The sequence below is a fragment of the Telopea speciosissima genome, chromosome 6 (genome assembly GCF_018873765.1).
Source record: "Telopea speciosissima isolate NSW1024214 ecotype Mountain lineage chromosome 6, Tspe_v1, whole genome shotgun sequence".
Classification (NCBI taxonomy): domain Eukaryota; kingdom Viridiplantae; phylum Streptophyta; class Magnoliopsida; order Proteales; family Proteaceae; genus Telopea; species Telopea speciosissima.
The window spans coordinates 14760733-14774153 of record NC_057921.1 but is presented as its reverse complement, the minus strand read 5'-3'; positions in this window follow the sequence as shown (position 1 = coordinate 14774153).

Sequence of the window (13421 nt, the reverse complement as noted above, 5' to 3'; positions counted from 1 at the left end):
TCCACACTTAGCTTGCTCAGATGTCGACACGGATGGATCAGGGCTTCACTTCCCTGGAGGGGAGAGTAGGTTCCGTTGAGCGGCACCTTGACTTCTTGGATTCCTACTACCGAGTTGACTCACGACAAGCTCGGCCTTTGCAAAGTGATGATCCTCTACAGGAGTAGTCCCCCAGCTTCAGTTTCATTCCTAGGATTTGGGTCTCTTTTTCTACAGCTTGAGTTTATATAGTTTTTTATTTTTTATCATAGATTATATAGTTTTTTTTTTTTTTGTTTATTTCGCTGCAGTTGTATCTGGAAGTAGTACTTCCATTTGAACTTCTATGTAGTGGCTTTTGCTATAACTTAGTCTTTATTAAAGCTTAATGTTATTGTTCTACTTTTCCCTACTGTCTATTATTCACAGTTGCCCCCTGTAAATTTTGATTATTATATGTTTTACTTTCTTGCAAGTTATTAATCCTATTCCGCTATCTGTGAATGTAGAAAGAGCTTCTCGCTCTGATACCAAGCTCTGTCACACCCCAAACCACCCCCGGGAGGATTAGGTAGGTGACCCGAATTGCATTGCAGCAATCCGCCAAATCCCACGAATCTAGAAGCAGTTAATCCATTTACGGACACACACATTCACCATAATATATAAGGTAAAACGCAGAGTGTTGCGAAAAACTATATTTAAATTAAACATTTAAAAAAAAGGTAAAATAAGGAAAGAAAATATATACAACACAGTGTTTGTTCATTCTCTCTCTCACTCCCAAAGTAACCGTAGCTCCTAACTCTACCAAATATAGCTTTATACAAAAGAATATAAACTGGACAAGGTAACCTAAGCCCCAAAAACAAAGCTGTAAAACAAAAAGGGAAACTCCAACAAAAACAAAAGGAGTCCCAAGATCAAAGCAGAATCAGCAGCACCCTTCATAGGTCATCCTCAGCTACCATTGAAAACACTCGTACCAGCGGTATGACCTCCGTTCGAGTCCATACAAATATCGTCATAACCACCATAGCTCACCTCCGGGAGATAAGCCTCCCCCCCCACAGTAACATCCACCTGTAGGATCATCTAACAGAAAAACATATATAATAGAGTGTGAGCTCCATCGAGCCCTTGAATGAAATATCACCATGCATGCACATGTAAGCACAACCATATGAGTCCTACATGAGGTACAATTCATTTTATTTATTAGCCACCTAACATCACAACTAAGGCAAATTAGTGCTACTACAATCCCCAATACATGTATCCCTTGTGCGGGCTTTTAACCCCTTCCCGTGATACACCCATTGAGTTGTCGGAGAGGATCGATCAGCTCCCGCATCAGTCCCCAATACATGTATCCCTTGTGCATGCAAGGATCCATGCCCAGACTGCCTATTTTGGGTGCAACTAGGCTGTGCAGTCAGGCACAGAGACTAGTTTCAGTCTCAGTAGTAAAATAGCAGGAAAAACATATATATTATGATCAGATCTTACTTGCAATGGCTTTGCATGTCAGATCTGATGCATCCAAATGCAACCCCAAAGTGTTCTGAGCATTACTAGCCAGATACACCACCAACAGAGCAGAGATCAAAACACTAACACAATGAATAGCAGCATGTAGAGGTAAGGATGATTACCTGGGGGCTGATATGCAGCTGATTCAGTGTGCAAGTAAGCAGCAGAGATCCTTCTTCTCCTTCTCTCTTCCTTTCCTTCTCTTCTTCTTCCTTTTCCTTCTCTTCCTCTCTTTCTCTCTTCCTCTCTTTCAGCTACAGCAACCAAAACGAAATGAGGGGCTGCCCCCCTCCTATTTATAGATTTGGCCCCACTGAGGTCTGTTTGGCCTTAGGCTCCCTTCTCCCAGAATGCATTTTTAACTAAATTCTGGGTCATTCTGGCTGCATAGGTGGGGTCCACATGGTTCTAGGGGTGAGTAACGGTTCCTAAAATTCCCATCTACCCCTAGAGGGTGTTCATGGTTTGTATGGGTGGTCCCCACATGTCTAGAGTCCAAAAAACTCATTTTAGCCACTCAGAGCGATTCTCTGGGCCTTTGGGCCAATCGTCCCGAGAATATAGCATTGTTGTATAGGCCCTATGCTTGCACAGGTGCTTGGCCCAGGGCTTGGGCTTTGCACCAACACCTCATCGAGGGTCTAACACACATCTGAACAGGTGTGGACATTTATGGATAGGAGAGAGAGTACCAGGGGTTGATGCAGTACATCATGCTATAAGCAGTGAAGCTGCATGGGTCTGCAATCCATCTTCTGACAGGTATATAGGAGGACATCCTCGGGAGTTCTCCATTGAATTCAACTACTGGAGTGATGCTCCAGAGTGTGTTTAAGTGTCTGGTCAGGGGTCCCTATCCTTCATCCAAAATTCCAGTCAGTCAAGGGCAGGCTTGACACAAGAGTGTAGCAATTCTTTGTAGCTTCCTGGTTCTAGTCGGCTACTACAGGAGGTTCATTGAGAATTTTTCAAGGATTTCATCTCCCATGACTCGCCTACCCCGGAAGCGAGTGAAGTTCGAGTGGTCCGATGACTCACTATTCCAAATGGTACTGGAGGGATGGTAGTTTATTATGATGCTTTAAAGATGGGCCTCGACTGTGCTCTGATGCAAGATGGAAAGGAGGTAGCCTATGCTTTTCGTCAGTTGAAGGATTATGAGAAGAATTACCCGACTCATGACCTGGAGCTGGCAGTTGTGGTCTTTGCTCTGAAAATCTGGAGATGCTACCTGTATGGAGAGAAGAGTGAGATCTACAGCGACCATAAGAGTCTTAAGTACTTCTTCACCCAGAAGGAACTTAACATGAGGCAGCGGCGATGGTTGGAGCTCATGAAGGACTATGATTGCACCATCCAATACCATCCCGGTAAGGCAAATGTTGTGACGGATGCTCTGAGTCAAAAATCTCAAACCTTATCCTTAGCGTCCTTGGCTGTCAGTAAGGAGCTCGTTGAGGAAGCAAGAAGGATGGATCTGGAGTTACTGGTAGAGGGTGTTACCTTATCTTTAGCAGCCCTATCGGTACAGTTAACCTTGGTGGAAAGGATTTAGTATGCCCAAGCCTCCGATGAACATTTCTAAGAGATCATTGAAGCTATTCAGGGTGATACACAGTGAGATTTGGATTTCACACTGACTGAGGGTGGTGTCCTCATGTTCAGGGATCAATTGTGTGTTCCCAAGGATGATTAGCTAAGGAAGGAAGTGTTGTCAGAAGCCCACGATTCTCCTTATTCGATCCACCCAGGTAGTACTAAGATGTACAAAGACTTGAAGGGATACTACTGGTAGAGCGGAATGAAGAGGGATGTAGCTGAATTTGTGGCTAGGTGTCTCACTTGTCAGCAAGTGAAGGAAGATAGGCAGCGGCCCCATGGCCTTTTACAGTCACTGCCCATGCCAGAATGGAAGTGGGAACATTTTACAATGGACTTCGTCACTGGGCTGCCCCGTATACCCAAGGGTGTTGATGCCCTATGGGTCATTGTGGATAGATTGACGAAGGCAGCTCATTTTATCCCCATCTAGGTAACCTATTTGATGGATAAGTTGGCTCACTTGTACATTGATAACGTGGTTCAACTACATGGGGTTCCAGTTAGCATCATCTCAGATCGGGACCCCAAGTTCACATCCAAGTTCTGCGGTGGATTCCAGAAGGCTATGGGTACCTTGTTGAGTTTTAGCACTTCCTTCCACCCGTAGATAGATGGACAGTCAGAGAGGACCATACAAACATTGGAAGACATGCTCCGAGCCTATGCCATTGAATGCAGGGTAGCTGGGATGAGCACATCTCGCTTATCAAATTTGCCTACAATAATAGTTACCAAGCTACCATCGGTATGGCACCGTTTGGAGCTCAGTATGGGAAGAAGTGTCGAACCCTGTTGTACTGGGATGAGGTAGTTGAGCGATCCATCCTTGGGCCCGAATTGATCCAAGTAACTTGTGAGAAGGTGGACTTGATCCGTGAATGAATCAAGGCTGCCCAGTCTAAGTAGAAAGGCTATGCAGACCAGAGACGAAAGGATCTAGAGTTCTTCGTCGGTGACAAGGTATTTCTCAAGATGTCGCCCACCAAGGGTGTGATGCAGTTCAGCAAGAAGGCAAGCTAAGTTCGAGATTCATTGGGCCCTATGAAATCCTTGCAAAGGTTGGATCAGTGGCTTATCGGTTGGCACTCCCACCATCTTTGGACGGTGTGCATGATAGCTTCCATGTGTCCATATTATGGAAGTACGTACACAACCCAAGCCATTTCCTATCTCAGGAACCACCGGAGCTGGCAGCGAATATGTCTTATAAAGAGTAGCCTGAGAAGATTCTGGATAGCAAGGTGGTGAATCTTCGCAATTGACCTATTCACTACGTGAAGGTGAAGTGGTGCAACCACCCGGAGGAAGAAGCATCTTAGGAAGCCGAAGTGGAAATGCGAGCGAAGTACCCTTCCCTTGGATTCTGACAAGGTACACCAAATTTCGAGGATGAAATTTTTTGTAAGGTGGGGGGAATGTTATACCCACACCCGGTTCTAATAATTAATTATAAATCTCTTCCTTACGACATGTAGATACTATTATCATGTACGCCGGAGAACTGTTCTCACTGGTGGTCAAGCCCAGTTACAAGATCATCGATCAGTTCACGAGTCTGCCCGTCAAAGAGAGGTTCCTCAATCGGGAGTGGGGGGAGATTTTTCGATGGTGACTTCATCGACTACCCTCCTAGCATGAGCCCCCAGAGGGAAGAGTACCTGAAGACTTTTCCCGTGTCGTCACACTTAGACACCTCGCTCAATGATGAGCTTAGCATCGCGGTCAGGAAACTCTTTGGGATCACGAAGGACACGTCGTGATGGTCGAGGGGTAAATTACTGACATGGAGTATGTTAGTGTACCCTCCCCTCTATGGCCTTGAAGTATGGGTCAAAGCCCGACAACTTTCTTTGTGTTTGTAGCCCTTACAACAGCAATGGAGTCACGGACGGACTCATAAGACTGGTTCCATCCGTCAATCCGTCTATGCTATTTTATGCTTTTTAAGTGTTTTCTTGTGTGGGACCCACACCCCGTGCCTTGGACCTTGTAGCTGAGCCCCCCGAACATGGTGGACCCCACCCATGGTCCCCTTGTAATCTGTGTGTGCTATGTTGGTGGGCCCACTAGCCTATGGATGCAGTTAAAGGTGTTCTACCTTAAGAGACTCAAACCAAATAGGCCCTAAGTGGGCCACTTAATATAAATACATTGCTCAGCCTTCTATTGGCTCATTCACTTCTCCCACCAACCAAAACCGTGGAAGGCTTGGAGAGCTTTAAAGGAGAAGAAGAAGGTGATTGGAGGAGGGCTTGGAAGTGGACTTCATCCATTGGCTCACTTGGCTAGGTGGGTTCCTTCTCCCTTCTTCCCTCTCTTTCCTATTTCAAATATGGGAATCCCCTCTTGGATCGGTTCCAATCTAGGATTCTTTTGTGGAACCCAAAGTTGACCTTTTGGCCTCCTAAATGGAGTCCTACCCCTCCATTAATGCCATCAAGAGCCCTTGTAACCTAAGCTGCTATCCCAAGTCCTAAAACTCTAACCTAGGAGTGGAGAAACCCTAGAAATGGTTCCAATTCCTCGGATCCTCTAAGGCCCATGGTTGAACTAGGTACTGTTGACCCTAGGGAGGCTTAGGACTCCCCTCTCTAACCCTAGGAGCCATGTGACCTCAAGGATGGAAGGGTGGAAGTGAAAATCCTTCAAAATCTAGGACAGGAACTCGACGGATCCACGAACGGATCCAGCGTCATGGTTCTGTCCGTAAATCCATCCAGTATAAGCTGTTAACTGGCTCGAACGGAGCCAGCGATGGATTCACCTAGTGGTTCCATCCATGGTTCTGTTCCCTCTCGGGAATGTCTCAGAGTTCGGATGGATGCACCAATGGATTCATGGTGAGGTTTCGTTTGTAAATCCGTGCCTCCTATTTTCACCATATGCCTAGACGAAGCCAGGAACAGACTCACCTTGTTGCTTCCATCCCTGAGTCCATCTGTGTTGTCTTGTGTGAAACCTAACTTTAACTTTTGGGACTCAGCATGGGGCCCACCTACACCCTTCTAACACTATTCTCACACGTCTCTAGGTTACTTAACCAGTGCGAGAGAGCGTGTGCTGAGGCAAACCATACTAAACAACTCAAGCAACAATCGAACAACCTGTGAGTGGGTTTTGGGTGATGTTTGGGCTTGCTTAATATAAAATATGCATTTTTATGATACCTGCATCATCAAAGCGTATGTTGCATTCTTGCATATATCTTATCTTCTTTATGATTTGATGTTATGTGGTTGTGTTTATTATTTCATTATTGAATCGGGATACGGTGTCGGGCATGCCGATGCCAGAACCCTAGAAATGCTTATGAAATTCATTGACTATCATCCTGCCCTGTATGTACCATGCCGTGCTAGTACCCGGGTGCTAGATGAAATGGGACGTTGATGCACCTGGAATATCTCTCGGGACGATAGGACTTGCATGTAGTATATCTGCAGCTAGGATTCACTTCCCTATGCTACGACCCTTACCAATTAGGGGTTTAGGTGTTGGGTGATCAAGGCTCCTTGTTGCCTGTGGGGGAGAGAGTCTAGGTCCAGGATGACAACTGATCATCGGGGTCTACCACTGGGTGGTTTTGGTGGCTTCAACCAGCGTAGGCCCCCTGGTGATGATAGAGGTTTCATTGTGGCGATAACATAAGTGACCCACAGTGTCTCCCAAGTCGTCATAGTAGCATATACCCAGACTTAGACTGTGTGCTAGGTGGAAAATCTATCAACATTACATTCATCATGGACTATGTGTGATTGTGTGTTTGTGCATTCTCCATCCCCTCACTGGCTCAGTGGAGCTGACCCCTTGTGTACACCTTCTTTTAGATTTTGATGCAAATGGCGGTTATTTGGCTGGTCTCGAGGTCCAGCCTACTGATTATGATGGTATCGGCATGGAGGAGCCCGATATTGTGTCAGAGGAACACGGTAACGGATGCCCCTGTGACGATTATGCCTACGAGCCGTGTTGATTATTGGGATTGTCCCCTCTTTTGATTCTTTTGGGGCTTTGTGCCCATTATAAACTCTTGTTTGTATTATTTTATATTCTTTTTGAGTAGTTACGTCATGGTCAGTCGGTAAACAATATTAAACATTATTTGTATCACTTAGCCAAATGAACATATGGTAACTGCTATTTAAACGCTTCCGCTTGTAATTAATACATTTTGGAATGGAATTTCCCTTTATCTTCACATTTGTAATTACTATGCTTTACATTGATTATTGACTGTGGATTGGGATACTGTGTCAGTGATCCTGGTAGCAAAAAGGGATGATGCGTGTCATCCTAGTCACCCCTTTGACTGTACTTTATTCCTACTTGAAAAGGGGGGCGTGACATCTCCAATCCAAGTTTTGGTAGATGGCGATAGTACTCATAATTTTATACAAAGCTAAGTAGCACAGCACCTTTGCTTGGCTATTGAGGCAACCCCTCGTATCAACGTTTTGGTCGAAAGTGGGAATCATCTCCAATGTGAGGGCATGGTTAAACAACTTCAGGTATCGGTACCCCCTCATTCCTTTGTTATTGACACTTATGTTTTACCCTTATTTGGAGCAGACTTAGTGCTTGGTGTACACTGGTTAGCCACTTTGGGCCCAGTAGTGTTTGACTACAGTAAACCTTCCCTCAAATTCAACAATGGCGCCAAACAAGTTTGTCTGACTGGGGATCCCACCTTACTCCCATCTCCATTACAATACCACAATATGCACCGATTATTTGAGACAAACTCTTTCACTGCACTGTTCTGCTTGGAAGTCCAACCATTGTAACTCCCTGCAACTACTGGTGACAATGCCACACTCAGGTCTCTGTTACAACACCATGCTCTAGTTTTTTGCATCCCACACTCTCTACCTCCACGCCGACCACAGGACCATGCTATTCATTTCCTTCTTGGTACATAGCCAGTGAATGTTCACCTATACCGCTACCCTCACTTTCAAAAAGGTGAGATTAAGAAACTGGTTGCCAAGATGCTTGCAGATGGCATTATCAGACCGAGCACCAGCCCCTTCTCCTCTCCAGTACTACTGGTAAAAAAGAAGGATGACACCTGGCATTTTTGCGTGGATTATAGAGCATTAAACGCGGTGACATAAAAGATCATTTCCCCATACCAACAGTCGATGAGTTATTGGATGAACTCCATGGCGCCGAATACTTCTACAAACTGGATTTTTGATCCAGATATCATTAGATTCAAATACGCATTGGGGATGAACATAAAACTGCATTTCAAACACATGATGGTCACTTTGAGTTCCTTGTAATGCCTTTCGGCCTTACCAATGCGCCCTTAATGTTTCAGGCAACTATGAATTCCATATTCAAACCATTCTTGCGTCGCTTTGTTCTGGTATTCTTTGATGATTTGATGATCTACAGCCCTTCGTGGGACATTCATCTCTAGCATTTGCACACGGTCTTAGAGACCTTGGCAGCTCATAAGTTATATACCAAACAATCCAAATGTGCGTTTGGGCAGCGGCAAATTGAGTATCTTGGGCATATAGTCTCAGCCCATGGGGTACAAATGGATCCATTGAAGATAGCAACTATGTTGGACTAGCCTAGACCTAGCTCTCTAAAGGAACTCAGAGGGTTCTTAGGATTAACAGGGTACTACAGGCGCTTTGTTCGTGGCTATGCCCAGGTCACCGCCCCAATGACTGACTTGCTCAAGCGTGACGCCTTTGTATACAGCGATAAGGCCCAGCAAGCATTCGAGGCTTTACGCCTCGCCATGACATCTGCCCCGGTGCTACGCCTCCCTGATTTTGGCCTTCCTTTTATAGTGGAAACAGACGCTTTCAGTGTTGGAATTGGAGCCATTCTCACCCAAGAAGCCCACCCTGCGACATTTTTCAGTAAGAAGTCATCCACCCAAATGCAATCAGCCTCGAATTATGTATGAGAAATGTACGCCATCACACAGGCTGTGATGAAATGGCATCAATACCTGTTGGGAAGGCGCTTCACCATTAAAACAGATCAGAGAAGTCTTAAAGAGCTCTCCAATTAAGTAATCCAAACCCTAGAACAACAACATTGGCTGTCCAAGCGTCTGGGTTTTGTGTTTGATATTGTCTACCAACCGGGAAGGGAAAATACTATGGCTGATGCGTTATCAAGGGTTCCAACCCCTATAGAGACCTTGCTGGCCCTTACCTCTTCGACTCTGGATTTTGTAGACCAGATCCACTCAGAGGTTTCCACTCACCCAGAGTTACGTGTCATCACAGAGGCTTTAACCACAAACTCCACGGCCTATCCCAACTACTCGCATAGAAATGGCCTTTTATATTACAAACATCGCCTCGTCATTGCCTCAGATTCCACCCTTTGTGAAATGTTCCTTCAGGAATTTCACTCATCGCCGATAGGGGGCATGTTGGTTTCCATCGTACATATAACAAAATATCAAGTAGCTTGTACTGGAAAGGGATGCGTGTTTACATCAAGCAATATATTGCATCTTGTGCCATTTACCAACAAATGAAAGTCCTCACAACATCTCCCGCAGGCCTCCTTCAACTACTCCCAATACCTGACCAGATATGGGAGGATTTATCCATGGATTTGCATCAGTTGGGAAAACTGCCATTTTAGTCGTGGTTGATCGTCTGTCGAAATACGCCCATTTTTGTGCACTTTCTCCTAATTTCATTAGTGCCAAGGTAGCTGAGCTCTTCACCATTCATATTACCAAACTTCATGGCCTACCCCGCTTCATTGTGAGTGATCGTGATCCCCTATTTTTGAGTAATTTCTGAAGGAATTGTTCCAAGGAATTGTTCCATCTACAAGGCACTACTTTAGCCATGAGCACTGCCTACCACCCCAAGTCCGATGGCCAGACAAAGGTATTGAACAGATGTCTCGAAGTGTATCTCTGATGCTTTATCTCTAACACTCCAAGACTATGGGTAAAATTTCTACATTGGGCCAAGTTTTGGTACAACACGGCATTCCATTCAAAAACGGGTACAACACCCTTCCAAGCCGTATATGGCCATCCCCCGTCACTGAATAGCTACATTCCAGTTGGCTCATTGAATGAGGTTGTAGACCACAAGTTGCGCTCCAGGGATAAGGTACTTCATATTCTCAAGCTAAATCTGGTTCACTCCCGAGCTCAAATGAAAGCCCAAGCTGATAAGGGGCGCACTCATCGGGAACTCTCTATCGGAGATTGGGTGTTAGTAAAGTTGAGGCCCTATCAAGAGCAATCCCTGGCATACAGAGCTCACCAAAAATTGGGAAGAAGGTACTTTGGTCCATTCCAGATACTGGCCCATATTGGCAAAGTGGCTTATAGGCTAAACTTGCCCTCCACAGCTCATCTTCATCCAGCCTTTCATATCTCGCTTCTCAAAAGATTCATGGGTGCTCCACCATCACAGCCAGAGTCCCTACCAGACATATTCGCACTTCCTGATACTAACCCCACTCCTAAGGCCATTTTGAATTTTTGCACCTTGTTGCATCATGGTCAGTCGATGCCACAAGCACTTGTCCAGCGGGAAGATTTGGCTCTCGAAGATACTTCCTGGGAAGACATCTCCCTACTCCGCCGTTTGTTTCCCCACCTGAACCTTGAGGATAAGGTTCGTATCGGAGAGGATAGCAATGATATGAATACCACAGGAGACTACAACAACCAACGTAGCAGTGGATCCCATGACTACACCACCGCTGGTTATACCCATACGTCGTTCCAACATGCAAACCCAATGCCCTACAGCTCTGCATGATTACGTGTAACGAATAAAGCAAATGCAAATCAATCAGTTAGGATACGATATATGGAGGGGACCACAGTCTGTTAGAAATGTTGGGGTAGGAACCTTTAGCATGGGATATATATATAAAGGAAAAAATGTTGTCACGCGATAGAGAAAGTTGATTAAGCGCAACAGTAAATGCAACGGTTAAATCTCAATCGTTGAGATTTAACCTATTGCATCTTAGCCTTTCATATGATTGACTGGTAAACCGGCTAAATGCAGTTTTCTTAATCGGGAAAATTTTGAAGAAAAAAAAAAACCTTTACCGGAGATACCAGAGGGAATTGTCAACTATTGAAAAGAAAAAAAAAAGTTGGCATCGAAGGAACGAAGCTGACGATCTTTGGTTCTGGTGTGGATAGTGTTGGTTTTTTGGCGATCCTTGTTCCGTTTCGCACTGGTTACAGGTTGGTATATCAAGGTTAGATGTAAATCCCTTTCTTGGCGATCTTTCTTCCTCTATTAAAGTGATTGTTCATATATCCAATGTTTATAGCGTTTGTTCTCTGTTTCTTTGTCTCATTTTCTCATTTTATGATTTATAAATCTGAAGTTGAATAGTTCGATTTGTTTAGGAGTTGATTGAGTTATGATTTTTTATCTTGATAAATGCGGAAAGAGTACCCTGGCTTAGGGATTAATCAGTGATTTTTTATGATTTTGCCAAAACCTTGGATTTTCATTCCCCCAAACTCTGAGCTCACATGTTTTGTGTACTGGATTTGTGTATGCACAAACCACCTTTTCCCTGATTTGAACATGGAAGCTTGGTAATGGGGAAGTAACCCTTGGCCAGAACTGGAGATGCCTGAGAATCAGATACACATTCTCTAAGTTCTACAAATTGGAATACATCAGTAGATGCATAAAGAAATTTGAGAAGTTGCTTTGTCACTCAGATACAAAAACTATTATATACCTTATTTGCAAGCTTCGTTTGGTTGAGTTGATGCAAGGGCCTGATGAGACATCGGGTAATGGTGAGGAGCCCTTCACTTCTGATGGATTACTAGACTTAAAAGCAGTCAAAGTTTTTAAAGATGGAGAAAAGTTGTGTCTCTGGGCAGAGAAATTATGTATGGAGTCATGTAATGGTAGAATTCCACCATAGCCATTGCCATTAGCCCAATCGTCAACTACAACTGAAGGATTACAGAGGTATGAGAGCAGAACTTATAATCCATAAGAAAGTGGAGTGGGGAAATATGATTGGTTGTGGAAAGATTGGGCTTGGGAAGTATGGTTGTTGACCAAAATACTGTCCATCAATACCAATTGTAGGTCCAGGGAAATATGGGTTGTAATGAATGTAACCAGGTTGATACCCTGGCATGTAGTAGAAAAGAGTTGCAAACACTTTCAGATTTATGTTTTAATTGTAGAACATAACTGTTCACCTGTTCTATAGTTATTAGACTTCTCCGCCTTGACCCAATCATATGGTTTAACATAGACAGAACCATACAGAGGTTTGCTTAACATTGTCATCCCTGGGTGATCATGAAGCGGTAATTTTCCTCCTTTACACAATTCCTTCAGATTCCATTAGCTAAATCCCCAAACAACCCAGGGCTGCAAACAGTATCAGTTTCTCCCTCATCAATTCTCATGGATAATTCCACCCATTAAGGCCTCATCTAACCCATATTTGGTTTTTGCATATATTTTTTGTATAATATTATTGGTATTGAGAAGATGAAAGTTGTATGGGAATAGTATTGGTTGTTATGTGTCTCCTATACATAGACTAATGAATTTTATCTAAACTTCTGACTGTGCGTATGTAGTGTATCAATTTATGCTCAGCAAGGAGTTAGAACTTTCATCCATTTTGTATGTCTTCTTGGAATATAATAAAAAAAAGCAAAAAACAGGTAAATAGGTTTTTATATCTGCAACAGCTTATTTTTAGTAAAATTAATATTGAATCTCCTTTATTTTACTTGAAATAATTCCTCCTTTTTGTTTTAATCAATTTACCAGATGACTTCTACTAATACTATGAATACCGTTGCTACTTGTGAATTTTGTGGTCTGAGTTATAAGACAGAAGTTTGTAGGTCTGAAAAAAATATAGGTAGAGAATATTACAAATGTAGACAATTTTATCAATCCTTCATGTGGGTAAATCAATTTAAATTATGTGCATGTGGAAATGGACAATGTAAGGTTAGAACTTCAAAAAAAGAAAGAAGCAAAGGTCGAGTGTTCTAGTGTTGCCCTAAATCAAAATCAGTATGAATACTATACCAACTTCTACATTTGTATGTCATTTATAAGAAATAAAGTTAGTTTTAGGTTTTTTGGTTTTTGTGCTAACATCTTTGGATTTAAACTACAGGTTGCTGATAATGGGTGTGGAGTGTTCGTTTGGATAGAAGATGAAACCTCCATGTCTGAAGCTCCTTCTACCCAACATAAGTGTAGTTCAGTTGATTGAGCGGAGACATCCACGTCTGAAGGTCCTTGGACTTCAAATGAGTTTATGAAAGGATATTTTAAAGT